At 36.5% G+C, this 19,318-nt stretch overlaps 2 pseudogenes; one reads left to right on the top strand and one right to left on the bottom strand.

Moving 5' to 3' along the window:
* Positions 1-315: 315 nt before the first annotated feature.
* Positions 316-1,551, bottom strand: LOC113708429 (glucan endo-1,3-beta-glucosidase 11-like; annotated as a pseudogene).
* A 4,344-nt stretch (positions 1,552-5,895) lies between these two features.
* LOC113708428 (oxoglutarate-dependent flavonoid 7-O-demethylase 1-like) lies at positions 5,896-12,925 on the top strand (annotated as a pseudogene).
* Positions 12,926-19,318: the final 6,393 nt, after the last annotated feature.

Below are 19,318 nucleotides of genomic sequence, written 5' to 3'. Positions count from 1 at the left end.
ACTAGCTAGTTTGGGAGTCTATAATAGAAAAGGATAGAAGAGAAAGAATAAGGATGCGTTTGATTTCATAAAACCTATGAAGTTTGAAATCTGAATGGGAAAATCGCCAATTTAGTCCCTAAACTTTTTTTTATGTCAATTTAGTCCCTATACATTATTTATAGCCAATTTAATCCCTAAACTTATATTTCGATTCCAATCAAGGAGCTTAGCGGCGGCGCCACCGCATAATTTCCATCGGCTTCCAGATCTAGAAACCCAGAAGGGGTATTTTAGGGACTTCCATATTTTTCATATTTTTCTTTGACTTTCATCTTATGATACTACTACTGCTGTGGAAGAAGTGGTGCTACCGGAGGAGGAGGAGCCAGGAGGAACACTACTGCTGCTGCTGCTGCTACTACCAGTACTACTAGGAGGAGTGGAGGTATTGGAGGAAGTGGAAAGGAGACCGGTGCTGTTGAAGCCAGTGTAGTAGGCCGAGGAGTCATCCGGCTTGAAAAGGCCGTAGTTCCTCTCGGAGGTTGGGCTGGACTTCATGTTCTCGTTGAAAAGGGCGAAGACATAGATGTTCAAGTCGGCGTTGGGCCTCATGGGCGTCCCCTTCTTCCCGCACACCAGCTTGTTGATGAGGTTGCCGTTGTACTTCTTGGCATTCTCTGGAGTGGCTCCGGCCTCGTCGGCGTCCCCCTTGGAGGGCCAGCCGGTCTCGGAGATCTGGACGCACACCGCGTCGTCCTTGAACCCCAGGGACTCGACGGCGAAATGGACGGCGTCGATCTGGGCGAAAAGCATGTTGTCGTAGTGGAGATTGGTGGCGGGATCGTCGAGATACAAAGCAAACAGCGGAATCCTGAAGGAATTCAACTTTGCAAAGCATTCGTAGTTGGTGCGCCCGTAATCTAAGTTGGCCCTTCTTCGCTGAGCACCAGACAAATTGTATGTGGTGCGTAATGATGAGGAGTAAGGCTTTGGATATGCTATATATTAGAACTATACATTATACAATGCCAAAGCAGCTGTGGCACGCACCCCATTGATCTTCTTCCCAGAACTTTAACAAGCTTTTGAATGAGATAACTCTGCATAATTCATCCCGATGATGAGGAGGCAAAGGTGGAAATTCTTTAATTTTGTTACAAAGTTTCGAGGAAACTGGGGTTTATTATAATTGTTTACACCGGAATAAATACAGTAGGGGTGGCGGGATCGACGATCCCGGAGTTGGGCTGGAAAAGGACGAACTTTAGAGGGACCTGCTTGGGGTTGGCCTTGTAGGCGAAGTAGGGGGTAGGCATTGATGAGGAAAGGGGAGCCGGTCTTGAGATGGAAGTTGAGGATGGCAGTCAAGCAGGGGGTGAGGTCCGGGTGGAACCTGTCGGCGAAGGGGAGGTAGGAGGTCTGGAGGACGGCGAGGGAGTGGGCAGTGGTGATGGAGACCTTGTCCTGGAGGTTGAGGGAGCAGAGGGCGGAGTAGACACTCTGCATAGCCCGGAGTAGACGCTCTGATGTGATGGAGGAGAGGGAGCTGTCGTTGAAGGTGAAGACCATATAGAAATAAGATGAAAGTCAAAGGGAAATATAGAAGTCCCTAAAATACCCCTTCTGGGTTCCTAGATCTGGAAGCCGATGGAAATTATGCGGTGGCACCGCCGCTAAGCTCCTTGATTGGAATCGAAATATAAGTTTAGGGATTAAATTGGCTACAAATAATGTATAGGGACTAAATTGACATAAAAAAAAGTTTAAGGACTAAATTGGCGATTTTCCCAATCTGAATTATGTACAAGTGTTTTTTATATTATCCCAAAAATATATGTACAAGTGTTTGATGTTCTTTTGAATTGTTAGTATATTCTTCTTTCCTTTTTTTTCTCCCTCTTTTTTTATAGTTTACATATTTAATGTACATAATTAATATCTATTACATAATTATTACATCACAAGTCAATAACGGTTGGTCCAAAGATTGAACCAATGAGTCTTGAGCCGCCAATAATTAGTCTGAGTCAGTGAATGGGCTGGCTTTCAAAACCTTACTTCCAAAAGAGAGTGGCCAAGCTACTAAGGTCCACAAATGCTGCGAGCTAGATCCAAAAGATTTTCGCAGCTGAGAGCCAAGTTTCCAATTGGCTATCTCCATGACATGGAAACGGCAGAAATGATAGACACAAAAGATGGGTACAAGTCTTCTCTTGGTTGCTGTAGAATGAACAAATCAAGAGGAATTGCCAGAATAAGCCAAGTAATACGGAGTACAGACAACATAGATGGGCTCCCACGTACGCAGGTTAGGCGGTGTTCACGTCTTTCATATGATATAAATTTCTAGTACTTATCTTCAGCGAAGTACTGATTCAGGAAAAGACAAGACAGTACCTTAACACGCGTTGTCGTGAAAAGACAAGACAGTTTTGAATAAATGATAACTATACTGATAATATTTTTAATTAGTTTTGAGTAAATAATAGTGATGTAAAATTTGAATATGAAATTCAACTTTTGTATATGTATCATGGATCTAATGCTGCACGTGTGTTATAAATTCAACGATAATAGTTTATACACTATTCATATATATATATATATATAAATAGAATCATATGTTATCATTTCTGTTACCTCATTTTCACCAAAGTTGTCATTTCCATGATTAAGGCAATTCGATTAGCAGTTTGTTGTTGGAAGAATATTATGAAGTTGGGTAATTGTGATGTAGTTTGTACAGATCGTGGGTTTTTTAGGGGTCAAATTTTGTTGTATGCAAATACAACAATGCTTTTTTTTTTTTTTGGCTTTGGCAATGGAAAGGGTTCCTTCCATGCAATAATGAGGCATGGCCTCTTTGCAAGATCTTTCTCTCTTATAATTTTAAAAAATTGCGTATTTTGTATATAAAATTGCTTTTTAGGCCACAACTCATTAGAAACTCCTATATGTCCAAACTCTTTTTCTCATTAATTTTTCTAGATATTCAAGTTTTAAGCAAATAGTATCAAATTTACTCACCAAAAATAAAATGAGGCAATTAGTAGGATTCGCGTTTTGATACCTTTAAATATATCAAATGTGAGAGTCCACATGGTTTTTGTAGATCTTAAGACTCCAATTTGTGAAATAATTTGCATATACTAATTACGAAACTGTATGCGTGTTCAATTTCCTAGTATAAATCAAACCTGCATATATCCCATTTTAATTCATTTGTAACTTTGTCTTTTTTTTTTCTTTTGTAATGTACACCGTAACTCTGTATGTGTAAGACTTCACTTTAAATATGTAAAATTTAAAGTCCGTACTTACACAACTCAAATTGTTCCAGAATTTCAAAAATCAAATCAAGCAGCCCCTTGTTAATTACATGTATCCTCTATATAACCTCTCATGTTTTAGATTAAAGTATCACCGTTAGTTTTTCCGTTAAAACTAATGGTCAGTAGTAAAAAGTTAAAGTCAAACTAATAAATTAACAAATTTATCCTTTCACTAATTTTTTTTCTTTTTTCCTTCTCTGTCTCTCTGTCTCTTTGTCTCTGGAAGAGAAGAGATGATTTGAAAAACCTATACTTTGGCTTACAAAATCTTAATTTTCTCCAAATACAAAAGAGATGGAAGGAAAAAAAATAAAGATAAAGATGGAAGGAAAATATAAAACAAATAAATAACAAACAAAAAATACCCAATCTTTTTTTACTACAAATATCATTATAGGTTTTTGACCAAATCTTTAATGGTATTTTCTAGTTCTTATTTATCTACTTTTATTTCAATTTTTTGTTGTTTATGTTTGGAGGAAAAAAAGAAGTGATGAAAGGGTAAATTTATCAAATTGTTAGCGGATTTTGACTTTTTACTATTGATCATTAGTTTTAATAGAACAACTAATGGTGACATATTAAGAGGTATACATAGATTTTTAAATCATAGGGGGTCATATAATAAAGTACCAAACCACATAGGGAGAATGGTAATTTATCCTAAAAAATTGCTAAGAGTTTTCCTTCTTTTTTTTTTTCTTTTTTGCTTTTTAGTGTAAGTGAGAGGGGTGAGAGGATTCGAATCCTGAGATCTCTTATTTACACTTTCTCTCCCAATCCACGTAACCCATCCTTTCCTCCAATTGCTAAGTGTTTGTGTCTTCTTTTATTCACAAAATTTTAAAGGGAAAAATGACCAAATTTGTCCTTAAACTTTTTATTAATTTCGATTTATTCCCTCATTTTTGTTTTCGAATTTGATCCCTAAACTTATGTTATGGTTCCAATTAAGGATTTTTATGGTGGCACTATTAGGAAAAATAGATCAAACTCCTCATTGATCAATTAAACAGGAATATTTTAGGAATTTTAGATATCTCCTCCCTCCATTATCAATCCCCACAGCCTGCTACCCATCTCCTCCTTCTTCACTCACCCCACCTCTCTTTCCCCTCCCTCTATCATATCAGTAATCATGTTGTTATTTTTCCCCTGCCTGCCATTCCTAATGTTTGCCTAGTCTTAGCGAACAATTTGCCTGGTTCATATTCAATCCATTGCGGCGTGACTTCTTCGCGCTTGATTCATCACTGACAATTAAAAGTTTTGAAATCCCATTTACCGACCTTCTCTTTGGGGGATTGTGGGAAGTGGGAACCATTTGCCATCAAGTTAGCTTAAGTCGTTGGTTAAGCAGAAAATTCCATCTCGAAGGAATCCAATCGCAATAACTAGTTCTTCCATCTCAGAATGATCAAACAGCGAAACAAATGATGATTAAGGAAAAGAGTGGATAAATGTAATCCAACCATGTGTCCATTGAGATCATAGGATTTGAAGGAGAGATCTAATGGACGAGTTAATTGGAGACACAGAACTCAAATAAGAGTTCCCCTTTTTTTTTTTTGACTTTGGCAAACGAAGAAATTGCCACAAAACACTTGCATACAGTTTTGGGACAGAGGGCGCTTTGCCCGAATAAACTACAAGCTAAGGCCCACGCACCTCCCCTGCACCCCGCCCCCCAAAAAAAAAAAGAAAAAACCAAAAAGTCCCAATTCCAATTACTTCTTAGAAAATATTACCAACCAAAAGAAAAAACGGGGGAAAAAAGAGAGTAAAAGTAAAGCAGCAGCAGCAGCTCCTGCACGTACCAGTCGAAAAAGAGCCTGAAAAATCAGCTAAGCATCAGATCCAGGCGAGTGATACTGGCGACTTTCTTATCAGAAGATTTTCTTGAAATTAATTGCCTGGCCCGCTTTTTAGCAATCGGATCCAGCCAAGAAGCTGACTTGCTTCTCTTTGTTTTGATGGTTTTTTTTTTTTTTTTTTTTTCCCTTGCTGAGACCAGGCAAACACTGGGAATGGTATTTTTCCCTCGCCTGCCACCCGTCTCCTCCTTCTCTCACCCCACCTTTCTTTCTCTATCTAAAGTTTCTAAAATACTTTTGTTTAATTGGTTAATGAGGAGTTTGATTAATTTTTCCTGATGGCGCCGCCGCCGTAAAAATCCTTAATTGGAACTATAATATAAGTTTATGGATCAAATTGGTCAAAAACAAAAATTAAGGATTAAATTGATATTAATAAAAAGTTCAGGGATGAATTTGACCATTTTTCCAATTTTAAATTTCCCATGTTGTCGTTGATCTTGTCCTTTCAAGCTTACTTATGTGGGAAGATATTATCATTGTAGGCGGTAGGTGTGGCTTGTTGCTTGTGAAGACTAATGCCAAATGTTGCATGTCATATGTCAACAAAAGCCACCGATGCATCATGTACACCTAAATTTTGCTAATTATTATTGTCCCACATGTATCACACAAATTGTTACACTCTAGCGGTTTATAAGCTTGCAACTTGGAGCTACATATATGTATATATATATATATATATATATATATATATATATATTGGTAGAGATTTACACAAACCACAAACATGGAATCTGGTATGATAAACTTGGGAAGCTCTCTAAAAGTACCCTATGTTCAGGAGTTGGCTAAGGAGAAATTTGCATCAGTTCCACCCCGATACATACGACCTGATCCAACCAAACTTCGTGGGGTCTCTACAGAGGAAATCCCAGTAATTGACATGCAAAGGTTGCTTTCTGATGAATCGGTGAATCCAGAGCTTGAAAAGTTGCATTTTGCCTGCAAAGAATGGGGCTTCTTCCAGGTTTGTCAGTTTGTATTTTATATGCATATATTAGGTATTGTTGTTGGCCTAATAAGGGAGTCAGATTGTAATAGTATTTGGTCAAAATCTACTAGTCATTTCAATTTGGTTTTTACCACAGCTTTTAACTTACTTTCAAAGGAATAAATTAATTCTGAAATATTTATTATGTTAATAACTATGACTTTTCAGGACTTGTAGGTAAATGATATATTTTGCCACAAGTTTTTTTTTTCATATTGAAATGTTTTTTTTTTCTTGTAATTATCCAGAAATTTTATGCCAAAAGCAAGCATGCCTACCCTAATATATGAACTCATTTGGTTTTCTCTAGTAATAGTACATAATGCATGACTAGAATGTAATAGTAGTGATATCCTTTTCTTTCCTGTTTTTCCTAGGATCTTCTTTGAATTGTTAGACGAGGACAATCATCTAATTTAAATGAATATACATGCCTACTGTTAAAATGGAGAAGTGTTATAATAGTCAGCACTAAATAATTAGTGACTGTACAATTTGTCACCAGCTGATTAATCATGAAGTAAGCTCTTCATTAGTGGCCAAACTGAAACTAGACCTGCAAAAGTTTTTCAATTTGAGGATTGAAGAGAAGATGAGATTTGCCCAAGAACCGGCGATGTAGAAGGATATGGACAGGCCTTTGTTGTATCTGAGGAACAAAAACTTGACTGGGCTGACATGTTTTTCATGGTCACTCTGCCAACTCACTTGCGAAAACCTCATTTACTTCCCAACCTTCCTCTTCCATTCAGGTACAAGAAAATTTGCACACACATTCATATCATTGTATTTTGGGTGCATTTAATAAAATTGAAATTTGAAATCTGAAATCTAAAGTCTGAATCCATTAAGTTATTGAATTGTTAAGTATTAAATCAAATACATTTGAGTATATATCATATTCAGTGATAAGTGAATAGTTTATCACTTATTTTTTATAGCAAGTTTTGTCTAAAAAATTTAATGGCATTTAATTAATTCAAATTTTCAATTTTTAGTTATCAAATGTATCTGAATATATTAAGATCTAAATACATTAAGTTTATATGATGAATTGTGTTGTCAAACACATGAGGACTATAGTAACATCACACACAGTATAACTTTTGAAAGTCATAAGCGCCTAAAATTTTCTACACTTGTCTAAAATTTTAAAATTTTGTGGGTGAAAATACTTAAAAGCTAGGGATAAGATGATCATAGACTAGTAATAGGTTAAGAAAATAAGTGGTTAGTAGCAGTCTGTAACTTTGCAAATCACCGTACCTGTAATCTTTCTATTTTCTTTACATAAATTGTCAACATCTTGATATGTATAAAGAAACTGAAAGTCTAGAATTGAAATTGTAAAGAGATATAATGATGGTTTTTATGATTTATAAACTGGATTTACAATAAGAGACATTAGTTAAGTGTGGCGGCTTGATTCTTTCTTGCATTTTAATTGATGGAAAAATGAACATTTTGGTCCTTTATTATAGCAGTTGTGGTTAATTTGGTTCTTTATATATTACCACTTGCTAATTTAATCCTTATTTCGATTGCTCCTTTCTTTTTACAGTAGCAATGTCTATAATCTTTTTTTTTTTGTTTTAATTAAACAGAAGTCAGTATTAATGTCTATAATCTTTGTAATACCAACATTGCGTGGAAGTTTATGAATTAAGAGTTGTAATTAGAGATTTGGGAAAATTGGGAGAGGGGAAATCGATAGATCGGAGATTGGGACTTGTTGGATTCTTTTTTTTTTTCATTTTTATTTTTGTTAACAGTGTACATGCCTTACGTGGGAACGGCTCGATTAGTTTTTCCATTACAAATCCTGCATTGATTTTAAATCTTAATCACTGAAATAGAGGACTTGAACTATATAATTCCCTTCTAATAAGCAAAGTAATAAACGACTTGATGAGGCAATTAAGTACTTTGTCTTAAATCTTAAAGAACAATAAATAAAGAAAAATGCTGATAATGGTTATGCAGCATCTTAATCACTTTTGTGAATTTTGTTTTGTCGAAGAAAAAAATAATGTATGTCTCATTCAGTTGTTGAGGAGTAAAAAAAGACGATAACCACTCAATTATTCTTTAACTAGGTGTATGAGTCACAATTTGTTTATAAAAAGTAATCCATTGATTATTAAGATGCCTTTTTCAGAAAATAATTTGATAATGCTGGTAGTTAGCCCACCAGAACTAAACAGATAATTGGTTTACAGAAGGAAGCTTTTACATAAAATTGAAACCGAGGAGACAATAATAAAACCAAATGCTGTTACATGAAAAATTGTAGCAGAGAATATCCGGGTACACGCAATATATATATATATATATATATATATATATATATATATATTATTATGCAGATGCATTTATTTAGAAGTCGTACTATCTTAGGGGCCGACATACGAATGAAACCTATGTTTTCAGAACCGGACCGGGTATCAACTCGGTCGAGCTCAGGGATCAGGGGTCAATGGATTCAACCGGGTTCGATCGGAGTTCAACCGGATGACGTCATAAATAAAAATTATTTAAAAATTAACATATTATATGTAAAATACCTAATAACATGTTAATATTAATAAAGTTATATTCATATATATTTGATGTTTCAAATATATTTAACAAGAAATTACAAAGAAATTAGAACAATCAAGTAGTAATTTATATTATTTAATGAGAATTAACAAGTTTAGAATTAAAATTATGGAGTTAATTAAAAAATAACACCAAACTTTAAGACAATATTTATAAAGTATGAAATATTTGAGATATATTAATAATTTTTAATAATCTATGGGTCAAAATATAATATTAAAAATATTTTGACCTTTCAAAAAAAGTTAAAAAAAAAGAGTCTGACAAACCGTGCTGCCCCAGCTCCAATAATTTTTTCTGTAGTCAACAGTCAAACTGATGGGCTTAGTCAACGGAATCTTTTGGTTGTGGTCAAGTCTAGGGGTGCAAACGAGCCGAGCCGAGTCGAGCTTTGGCCTTATCGAGTCGAGCCTTAACTTAATTTCATCGAACTCGAACTCGAGCTCGAGCTCGACGAGCTGGTAATTTTCAAGCTCGAGCTCGAGCTCGAGCTCGAAAAAAATAAAAAATAATTATTTTATTTTTAAAAAAATAAATAAAATAATATTTTTTCTTAATAAATAATAAAATATTAAGGATATTTATGTAATTTTACTATTAAAAATAAAAAAAATATATATATATATATATACTCGAGCTCGCGAGCCGGCTTGCGAGCTAACGAGCTTAATGTTTTGAGCTCGAGCTCGAGCTCGACTCTGGCTCGAGCAGCTCGAGCTCGACTCGAGCTCGATATTGATCGAGCTTGAGTCGAGCTCGAATCGAGCCGCTCGCGAGCGGCTGGATTCGTTTGCACCCCTAGTCAAGTCAATCTATTGTCAGGCTTCGGCGCTTGGTTAGTTGGCTGGTTGCACTTTACAAACCCGGTTCTTATTTTTTCGGTCAAACCGGGTCAAAACTCGGTTGTTGACCTGGTTTGATCGAGTTTTTGATATTCCAATTTTAAGGGTTAATTTGGACCGGATAATTAGCCGATTCTTAGTTTGACTGGTCAGACCGACCGGTTCGATCCGAGTTTAAAAACAGAGCATGAAACATCTAATGCTATCCTTTCAATAAAACTCCTTGTGTAATGATCAAGACAGGTTACCAGCCACAAAGTGTCCGAAGGATTGAATATTTTGTTAATTATCTCTCTTAAAGTCTCCACATGATAGGCCTTTTCTTCTTCTTCTTATTTTTTTTTCCTTGGACTAATTCTTAATCATTTTCCAAACATTTCTCTTCTTTTAATCATATGGCTATTGGCCACCCAATGACTTAAAGTCTTGGTTGCTTGGGAGGCTAATGGTTCAAATTTATCCCCCATCACTCTGCTACTATAAATGATTTTCTCAAATCCATATGAGTGCGTACGTATGATCCGATGGTGATTCAATTCCTATCGGTTATCTAATAAATTCAGTTGAACCTCCCCCTAAAATATATTAGAGTAGGAGTAGAGTAGATGCTGATGATTGACAGAAAAAAAATTATATCATCTCTCTCACTCTCTCATATGGGAAAATAAATCCTCTCCTGCTTTTCTTAAAGGGATAATTTTAAAAACATCCACTAAGATTTCTGACAATTTCATTGAGTTTCCTCATAAAATGACAATATTAGTCCTAACATTTTAATAAAACTCTCTTGTTCGATATACTTTTACAAAGAATGGTATTAATAATTATTTTTCTTTTCTTTTTCTATTCTTATTCCTCCTTTTTATATTTTGGCCAATAAAACCATACAATATAAACATTGACACCATAAATGTTGTACTAGTGACATTTTTTTATGACTTTGAATGTGATCTAATTTTTACTTGTTGATTTTTTTTTGGTATCGAAAGCAACATAAACTCAAAAAAAAGCCCAAAATTGCTACCAAGCAATGATAGTTCCACCAATTCAAAAGTCTACAAATATTAAAAGAATTATGATGGTATTTTCTTTTTCAAATTAAAAAATATGTACCCTGGTAAATCACCATTAAAAATAGTTTATCATAATGATAGAACTATTGTCATCTTTGCTTATCAAATAATAAATATGGTGTTAAAAACTTCACACTCTATCTGTATATTTGTGTTAAATATATTATGAATGTTCTGGAAAGTAATTCAAACGTTATAAGTTGAGGGTATTTTAGGATATTCATTAAAAATTTTGGCCAAGTCTAAGGTTTGATTACCAAAAGTGTCAAATTAGGGGAGGTAGGTGTAATTTTTGAAACCTTAAGGGAGCTCAATGAAATTGTTAAAAATCGTAGGAAAGGTTTATGAAATTATCGCTTTCTTAAATCTTACCTTCTTAATTGTCTTTATGAGGAAAATTAATAAGCCATCCATGTCACCGTGATGATGACAAAACATACATCCTTGCATGCATAAAAAATTAGTTAACATCTAAAGCATTGTGCATTGTTATTATACATTGGATATTCTTTACTTTTTATTTACATTTTTTTAACATTGTAGAGAAACTCTAGATCAGTACTCAAGGGAATTGAAAATCCTTGCCATCAAGGTCCTTGAGCAAATGACAAAAGCATTAGGAATGAAGCTTGAAGATATGACAATGCTTTTTCAAGAAGAGATGCAATCAATGAGGATGAACTATTATCCTCCATGTCCCCAACCTGAGCTAGTGAGGGGCTTTTGCCCCCACTCTGATACTACTGGGCTTACCATATTACTTCAAGTCAATGAAGTGGAAGGCCTCCAAATAAAAAAGGCTGGAGCATGGGTTCCTGTTGTACCACTTCCTAATGCATTCATAGTCAATGTTGGAGACATTTTAGAGGTAATCATGCTCAAGATCCTTTCTCCAAAGATGTTATGTGAATATAAACAATCTCTTCGAATTGCTTTTCTGTTTATATAATTACAACATCTATCTAGTTTTTTATGAGATATTTTCAAATTGGTTTCTACAATTTTGAACATATATGGCAATTAGATTGTCCTTCCCATATTTTAATAGGATTCAAGAGATAATCTTTCCTATTATGATTAGTATGCCTACACTAGGTTGATGTAAGACTAATTATCAACTTGCACCGCCTAGAAAATTAGGCCAGGTCAAAGTGTAGCTTTCATCCCAAAATTTAACTTTTGACAAATTTGTGCCTAAACTTCTAACTTCGGCTACTTTGTCAGAGTTAAACAAATGTTGTTTATTGATAGAATATTGACTACTTTAATGGAACACGTATCTTTGTAAAGGAAAAAAAAAGGATAAAATATATGGATGAAAAGGTCTTTATATTGAAAAAGTAGTTTTACTCATATTAGTAACCAATTTAATTGATTAATTACTTCATTATTCGAGTAATATTTCCCAAGAATGTAAAACTTGGGTATAATAACTTCAAAATTAGTATTGTACACGCCCTTACACCACATCCTCCAAATTATTGCTTACATGTGATGTACGAGTGGTGAAATTCAAACTATTGTCTTTTTATCGTCTTGAAAAAAGTACTTACTCTTTTCCCCGGCAAGTTTGTTTTGATTTTCAGAAAGGAATTTACTTTTAGTCTTGATTTCAATGCTAGTTACAGGAGTTACTCACAAATCATGTCTTGGATCTATCCGGGTGTAGCTTCTGAATTCTATCTCCAATGTTTTTGGGGCATAACAGTAGTTATAGGTGGACTCACAAGATTACCCTGTTAACCATATCCTATTATTGAGCCTAATTGAACTTTTATGAGAATGTATGCTACATAGTACGCAGTTGGGAAAATGTGACGTTTTTTAACGGAGATGCAGATTGTGACAAATGGGATTTACAAGAATGTTGAGCATCGGGCAACTATGAATTTGCACAACGAAAGGCTTTCCATTGCAACGTTTCTTGCCCCAAAACTGGATGGTCATATGGGTCCAGCGTCAAGTCTTATCACCCCTGAAAATCCAGCAATTTTCAGAAGAATTAGTATGATTGACTATTTAAAAGCGTTTTTTTCCCGTGAATTAGATGGGAAATCATTCATTGACGCAATGAGGACCCAAATTGAAGACTTTTAGGCTTTTAGTCCCTTTATGATTTTCTCCTTGAAACTTATGTACACTGTTGTTATGATGTCCCATCTCCATCCCCTCCCCCTCCTCCCCCAACTTTCATTCATCACAAATTGTATAATTGTTTAAGGATTAATATTATGTGCACTAATACTATTTATGCTATTAGATTCTGATGCATGACAATTAATATTAATTTAAATTTAAAATTCCAAATTTGCACAAATAGTATGCATTCAAGCCTAATACTGTACACATTATTAATGTATAGAAAATTAATCTATTTTTTAAATATGAAAGAAAATGATGAGTTATTATATGTGCTATCAACGATGACGTATTAGAAGTCATTCTTTATGCCAGATCTTGATAAGGGGAATAAAAAAAAAAACCAAAAAAAAAACTCTTTGCTATTTTACATTTTTCCTACGGTACGTATTTTAGGCACAATTATAAATCTTTGAGTATATTGCTATTCCGTAATTTTTTTTTCATTTATTTCATATTCTATTCACCGACACAGCTTCGCTCCTTCGAATCTGAACCCATCTACATTGTGGAAATTTAGCCAGATGAAACCGAATGGGAATCTTTTAAAAGGCCAAAGTATTAAGCTTATGGCTCCAATGCTAAGCGGACCTCTCACTATTCCTTTTTTGGCCCCCTTAAAACGTCAACTTCCCAGTGCATGGGATAAGAAACCTTAATCCATAGAAGAATTACATAGTCAATTCCATGTCCACTTCTATCAATTTAGTCGCCACCTTAGTTTTGCAGCAACATGAATTTGAAAACTACACTCTTTTGCAACAGTTTGTCCAGCTAGTTTCATTAACTCCAACAATTATGAAATCAATATCAATCTTACTTGGCAACATACACTATACAAAATGACCTTTCTTGGCATACCTATAGAGATACTTGCTTATATATATCCTTATAACACTTTTATCATGACACTTAGTATGAATTCAATAATGTAAACTCAAACTATTTTTTATTTAATTTAAGAGGTCACCTCCTTTCCATAACGACTTAAACCATAGGGCAGATAGATGCGAACTTTATTCACTTTCCCTCTAATTTTTTTTTTGTCATTCCTCGTTATTTTATCTATATCCTACTCTATCCTAATCTATCTAAGAGGAAGTCCAACTAGACCTATGGGAGACATGTGGGGACTAAACCACCACCGGACCAAATGGATGCACTACGCACCCGTCTGGATTTTTTAAAAGAGCCACTTATTGTGACAATTGGTGGGAGACAAGGTTTGAAACCTTGACCTTCCACCCCACAAAGCCTTAAATTGGCCCATCCAATGGCATGAGAATTAAGAGGTGGGGAGGGGTCATGATAGGAATGGATGCCCGTCTTTTGGGGAGAGAAATGGAGTGAAGAGAGCTGATAGGTTGCGATTTTATCATTTATTTTATTATTAATTTCTCCTATTACCTGACCCAATCTGGATTAATTGTTAGATTCTACTCACTTTTAGTATTTTGCATATATTTCAGGGAGTAGAACGAAAATACCATAATAAGTGCCGATTTGACAGTTATCAGGAAAGAGTTCAAGTAGCAGGCATCCAGGGTATTTTTGGAACAAGGAGACACAAGTCCTTTATGGTAATTTGCGGAAGATAGAATAAAAGGAGGAAAGGAACGAAGGGTTGAGGCTGGCTTCTTCTTCCTCCAGAGGCTTCGTCCTCTCCGCAAGGGGGCCGCCGCGCAAGGAGAGCATTAGAATAGGATTTGGATAGAAATTGAAAGGGAACTTTCCGTTCAGTAGCTTAGGCTTGTTTTCTTTTTGACTTTTCCTTTGTAGTCTTTTCTTACCTTTTTTGGTTTTCTTCTTACGGATGTCAGGAGCCAATGTGGCTTTTGTTGACTTTTCTTGTTAGCTTTATAGTAGCTTTTCCTTTGACATGTCAACGGCAATTGAGAGATTCAATCACTTTCCGTAGTTTCTCGTTTTTCCTTATTCCTTCGGCCGAGTTGAATTCGCGCGAGCAAGAACAATGGCCGCAGCTGTTCCCTTTTCAATTTCCCGTGGATTTAGTTCATCAATTATGAGCTAATTTTTCAATCATAGTCAAGGAGCAACGAAGGCTCTGGCTCGCCTAAAAATTGTGAGATCGTTTTAATTCAATCTTTTCCCTTTTATTTATTGGTATCCGCATATTTCCTGATTGCTATGTTTATGGTTATTTAATTCATTGATTGTTTTGGATCCGGATAATTAATTGATTTGGTAACCTATTGTCAATTAGGACATTAAATCCGTAATTGTTTAATTGTCCTGAAATAGTGACAACTGGCACGATTAGATTCGTGCTAGGGGGATACGCGGGCTAATCTGAAATAACCCTGGTAGTGCGTTATTTGGTTAGAATAGGGCTCCTCTAATACGTAAGGCAATTGAGAAATTAAATCTTACGGGCGTACCTAAGATTATTTCTCAATTAGAGCAGTGATTAACGGGCGTACCTTAATCATCGACACAGTAAGGAGGGGTTGACTGTCATCGCTTGTTTGGCAGTTATAACCTATTTATTGATAAATAATTAGAATTGCCTTTGTATCGATGATCAATTAGGTGAACCATTGCTGAAGTTATTCCTTGGCTAGATCCTTAATTATCACTCATTAGATTTTAGTAAATTGTTATTTAATTTCTAGTTGGCTATTTTATTTTTATCATTTTACTTTTAGTTGAATTGTTTAAATTGTCACTCCTGATATAAAACACCCCCTTTGTCACTGTGAATTTGGAAAGGAACAATTACTCCCAGTCCCTGTGGATTCGACCCTGCTTACTGCTATCTACAGAAATTACTTTTAGTTTGAGCAGGTTTTATTATTGCACAGGCTTCGACAACCTGTCAATTTTTGGTGCCGTTGTCGGGGACTGGTGCCAGATTAATTTGTTTCTTTTTGAGTTAATTTTTTTATTATTTATTTTTTTATTATTTTTTTTATATAGCTTATGGCTTCTAACACTTCGTATTTTGGTGATATAATGGATTTTGTTTCCGGGGAAGGCGATGAGACTAGTTTTTTTGCTAAATCTGCATATGCAGATGCACTAAACTCTATTAGAGAAAGAATGGCTGCTGCAACCTGTAAAATTTGTTATGCCAGGGATCATTGAACCGGTATGTGCCCCGAATATCAAGATAATCTGAGTGTCCCATTCAATAATTATGGAGATTTTTCACCCTGATCTCAAACGTGGTATAACCCTAATCCAAACGGGTATGATCAAGGATGGTGGGATAACTCCAATTATAATTATACAACGGGGCCAATGAATTTTCAGCAGTATGAGTCTCAAGAATCGTCATCTATGTCAGGTATGTCTCTTGAAGAAATAGTTGAACCAATAGCTACTAATATATACCAATTCCAACAGGAGACACAAATGAGGAATAAGATGATGAAGGATGCAATGAGTTATCTGGCAGATCAACTATGTCTATTGACATCCAGAATAAATCGATTGGCTTCTCAAATGGAAGAATTGCCCTCGAAAATCATTGTTGATCTAGAAGAAAATGAGAGTGCAATTTGCTTGACTAGTGATGAGGAGGTGCAAGAGTGTCAAAATGAGAAATCTACAGATGCAGTTGAAAAAGAAGTCGAAAAGGAAGGAATGGAACCCCAACCGCAACCCATTCAAGTGAAAGAATCCAGTGAAGAATCATCAAATATGGTGACACCACCTCCATTCCCTAACCCGCATTTTCTTAACTCTTACTCCATGATTTTTGTTAATGAGATTGATTTTGTTATACCGGAAATTTTTGAGTCTCATGGCAGAAATAAGTTAAGAGTAGCTATGGTCAAATATCTTGAACTGTTGAGTGCTCTTGATGGAGGAGTGGATGAAGAATTGAGATCACTGCTTGATTATTTGGCGCCATCAACTAGTCCATGGAAGACCGTAGCTCGTGTGTTCAAAGATTACTCCATCTATGAGGGTTACCAGGATCACATTGAAGATAAAGCATTGAAGCGAGCCACAAGATTTTATCCTCCATGAGCAAAACATGATAATATCTAGTCAAAGACATTAAAGAAAGGCGCTTATTGGGAGGCAACCCAATTATTCCTTTTAATTTTTTGTTTTGATTTCGTGTGATAGTTTAAATATGTTTTCCTTGAATTTGACTGATTTCGGGTTTCAATTTTCGTTTTTGATGATTTGTAGGTGCCTTTCTGTCATGACGCGCCCGCGTCATGACGTATGGAGAGCTCATGGTCAGAATCGTCAGAAGGAGTTCCTGCCCTCATGACGTGTCCGCGTCATGTCATATGGAGAGCTCCAGATTCCGTACCTTCATGACGTGTCCACGTCACATTCGCGGGAAAGGTAAGTACTCAAAAAAAAAAAAACTCAAGAACGATTATTGATTTTCTGTTAATCTCTACTTTTGAATTTCAAAAATAAATTTTGTCAATAATAAAAAAAAAAAATCTTCAAAAAAAAAATTTTATTTTTCCAAAAAAAAAAAAAAAACTTTTTTTTTAGTAATTAACTAAAAAAAAGGGGAGAGTCTTCTCGTAAAAAAATTTTTTTTTTCTAAAAAGAGTAAAAAAAATAATAAAATGAAAAAAAAACTATTTCCTTTTTCTTTTTCTTTTTCTTTCTTCCCTCTTCCTTCTTTTCTTTCTTTTTCTTTCTTTCTCTTTTCTTTCTTTCTTCTCCTCTGTTTCCCTCTGTGCACGCCGCCTCCCAGTTCCAGCTCTTCCTCGCCATCAACCAGCTGCTCCAGTCGCCCGTCGCGGCTATTTGCCTCCACCGCGCGCCACCCTCTTCCTCTCTCTCTCTCCGCTGCTGTCTGCCACCAGCCCTCTCTCCACCACCCGATCTGCTCCACAGTCGCGCGAGCTCTACTCCATCGCGCGCGGCCGCACTACTACCAGCTCCACCAAGCGCCATCCGCCCACTTTCCACCGCTCGCCACTGCCGCTGCGTGAGTGACACCGACACCGCCACCTACCTCGAGCTCTACCAGCAAGCTGCTCCTCGCTCACTCCATCGCGCGAAGACCAGGCGAGCACGGCCCGCAGCCTCTCACCGCCACTGCGCATCTCTGCTCTCCTTCTCCCTCTCATTGCCGCAGTAACCTAGCTCTCTTGCGCACGGCGAGCCAACTAGCTGCTGCCCATGGCTTGCTCTCACACCGCGAGCCTCCCTGTCCCCTTCCTCAGCGCCGCCAATCCATCAGACAGGTTTGGAATCAACTGGGCTCCCACCTGTTGCTTTAATTAGTGCATCAATTCGAGTAATTTGTTGGGAATTGTTTGGGTTTCGATGACCCAGAGTTTCTGTGGAAAAGTTGGATTATTTCTGTGGTTGTTTGTTGAATTGGGTGGCATTTGCGTTGCTTGTTGAAATTGGACGAATTTACTTCAATTGTTGGGAGTGTTCTGTCCATTGATTCCAGTGCTGATTTCACGAGCAATTCTATTGCAAATCTGGTTGCAAATCTGCAGTTGCATGTTCATTTCAATTACTGATTAGGAAGGGCTTTATCTATGATCTTGGACAACTCCCCTGTGCGAGTCATTGACTGATTTACGGGTTTAATTCTTCCTTGGGTTGGTTTTTCATCTTCAGTGGACGGGGTTCCCACCTGGGGTTCCTCTGCTTGCTTTGTCCATTATACTTTTAGCCCTCTGTTGACTTTCTTTGGAGATTTGGAATTATTCACTGGTTACTGGATAAATATTGGGGGTTATTGCTTGAATTGTTAGGACTGTAGTAGCGCAAATTTCTGGGTTGTTTGTTGAATCGGAAGGGCATTGTGACCCCTGCATCGCTTCTTGAAGTTGGTTAGCTAATTTTGTTTTACTGGGTGTGTTTAGTCTCTTGATTTCACTTGCCTTCTGTAGTCGTTTCAATTGAGTTCATTTGCTGCCTTTGTTGGAGCATCTGTTGCGAGTAGAGCTGTTAAGCCAATCAAGTAGCTCGAAAGCTCGTTAGAGCTCGGCTCGTTAAGGCTCGAGCTCGGCTCGTTAATTTTGGTTAACGAGTCGAGCTCGAGCTCGAAACATGCTCGTTTAGTTAACGAGCCGAGTAAGCTCGGCTCGTTTGATACTCGAGTAGCTCGTTAGAGCTCGTTAATGAAGGGCATATTTGTCATTTTAGAAATCAAAATTATATGAATTAAAAATTATAGGTTTTTATTAATGTTAATTTGCACGAGCTCGAGCTCGAGCTCGTGAAGCTCGACTCGTTTGTGATAAACGAGTCGAGCTCGAGCTCGAGCTCGAGCCACATGTACATTTAACGAGCCGAGTTCGAACACATTTTAAAGCTCGTTTTCTTAACGAGCTCGAGTCGAGCTCGGCTCGAATTAAACTCGAGTCGAGCTCGGCAGCCAAATACTCGGCTCGACTCGGCTCGACTCGGCTCGATTAACAGCTCTAGTTGCGAGTGTGGCATTGTATAGCTTCTACTGTTGGCTGATGCATTGGTGGCCATAGGTAGTGTTTACTCTGCTCTGTTATAGCTATTTCAT

The sequence above is a fragment of the Coffea arabica genome, chromosome 9c (genome assembly GCF_036785885.1).
Source record: "Coffea arabica cultivar ET-39 chromosome 9c, Coffea Arabica ET-39 HiFi, whole genome shotgun sequence".
Taxonomy (NCBI): Eukaryota; Viridiplantae; Streptophyta; class Magnoliopsida; order Gentianales; family Rubiaceae; genus Coffea; species Coffea arabica.
This window is presented reverse-complemented; position numbering and strand designations above follow the sequence as displayed.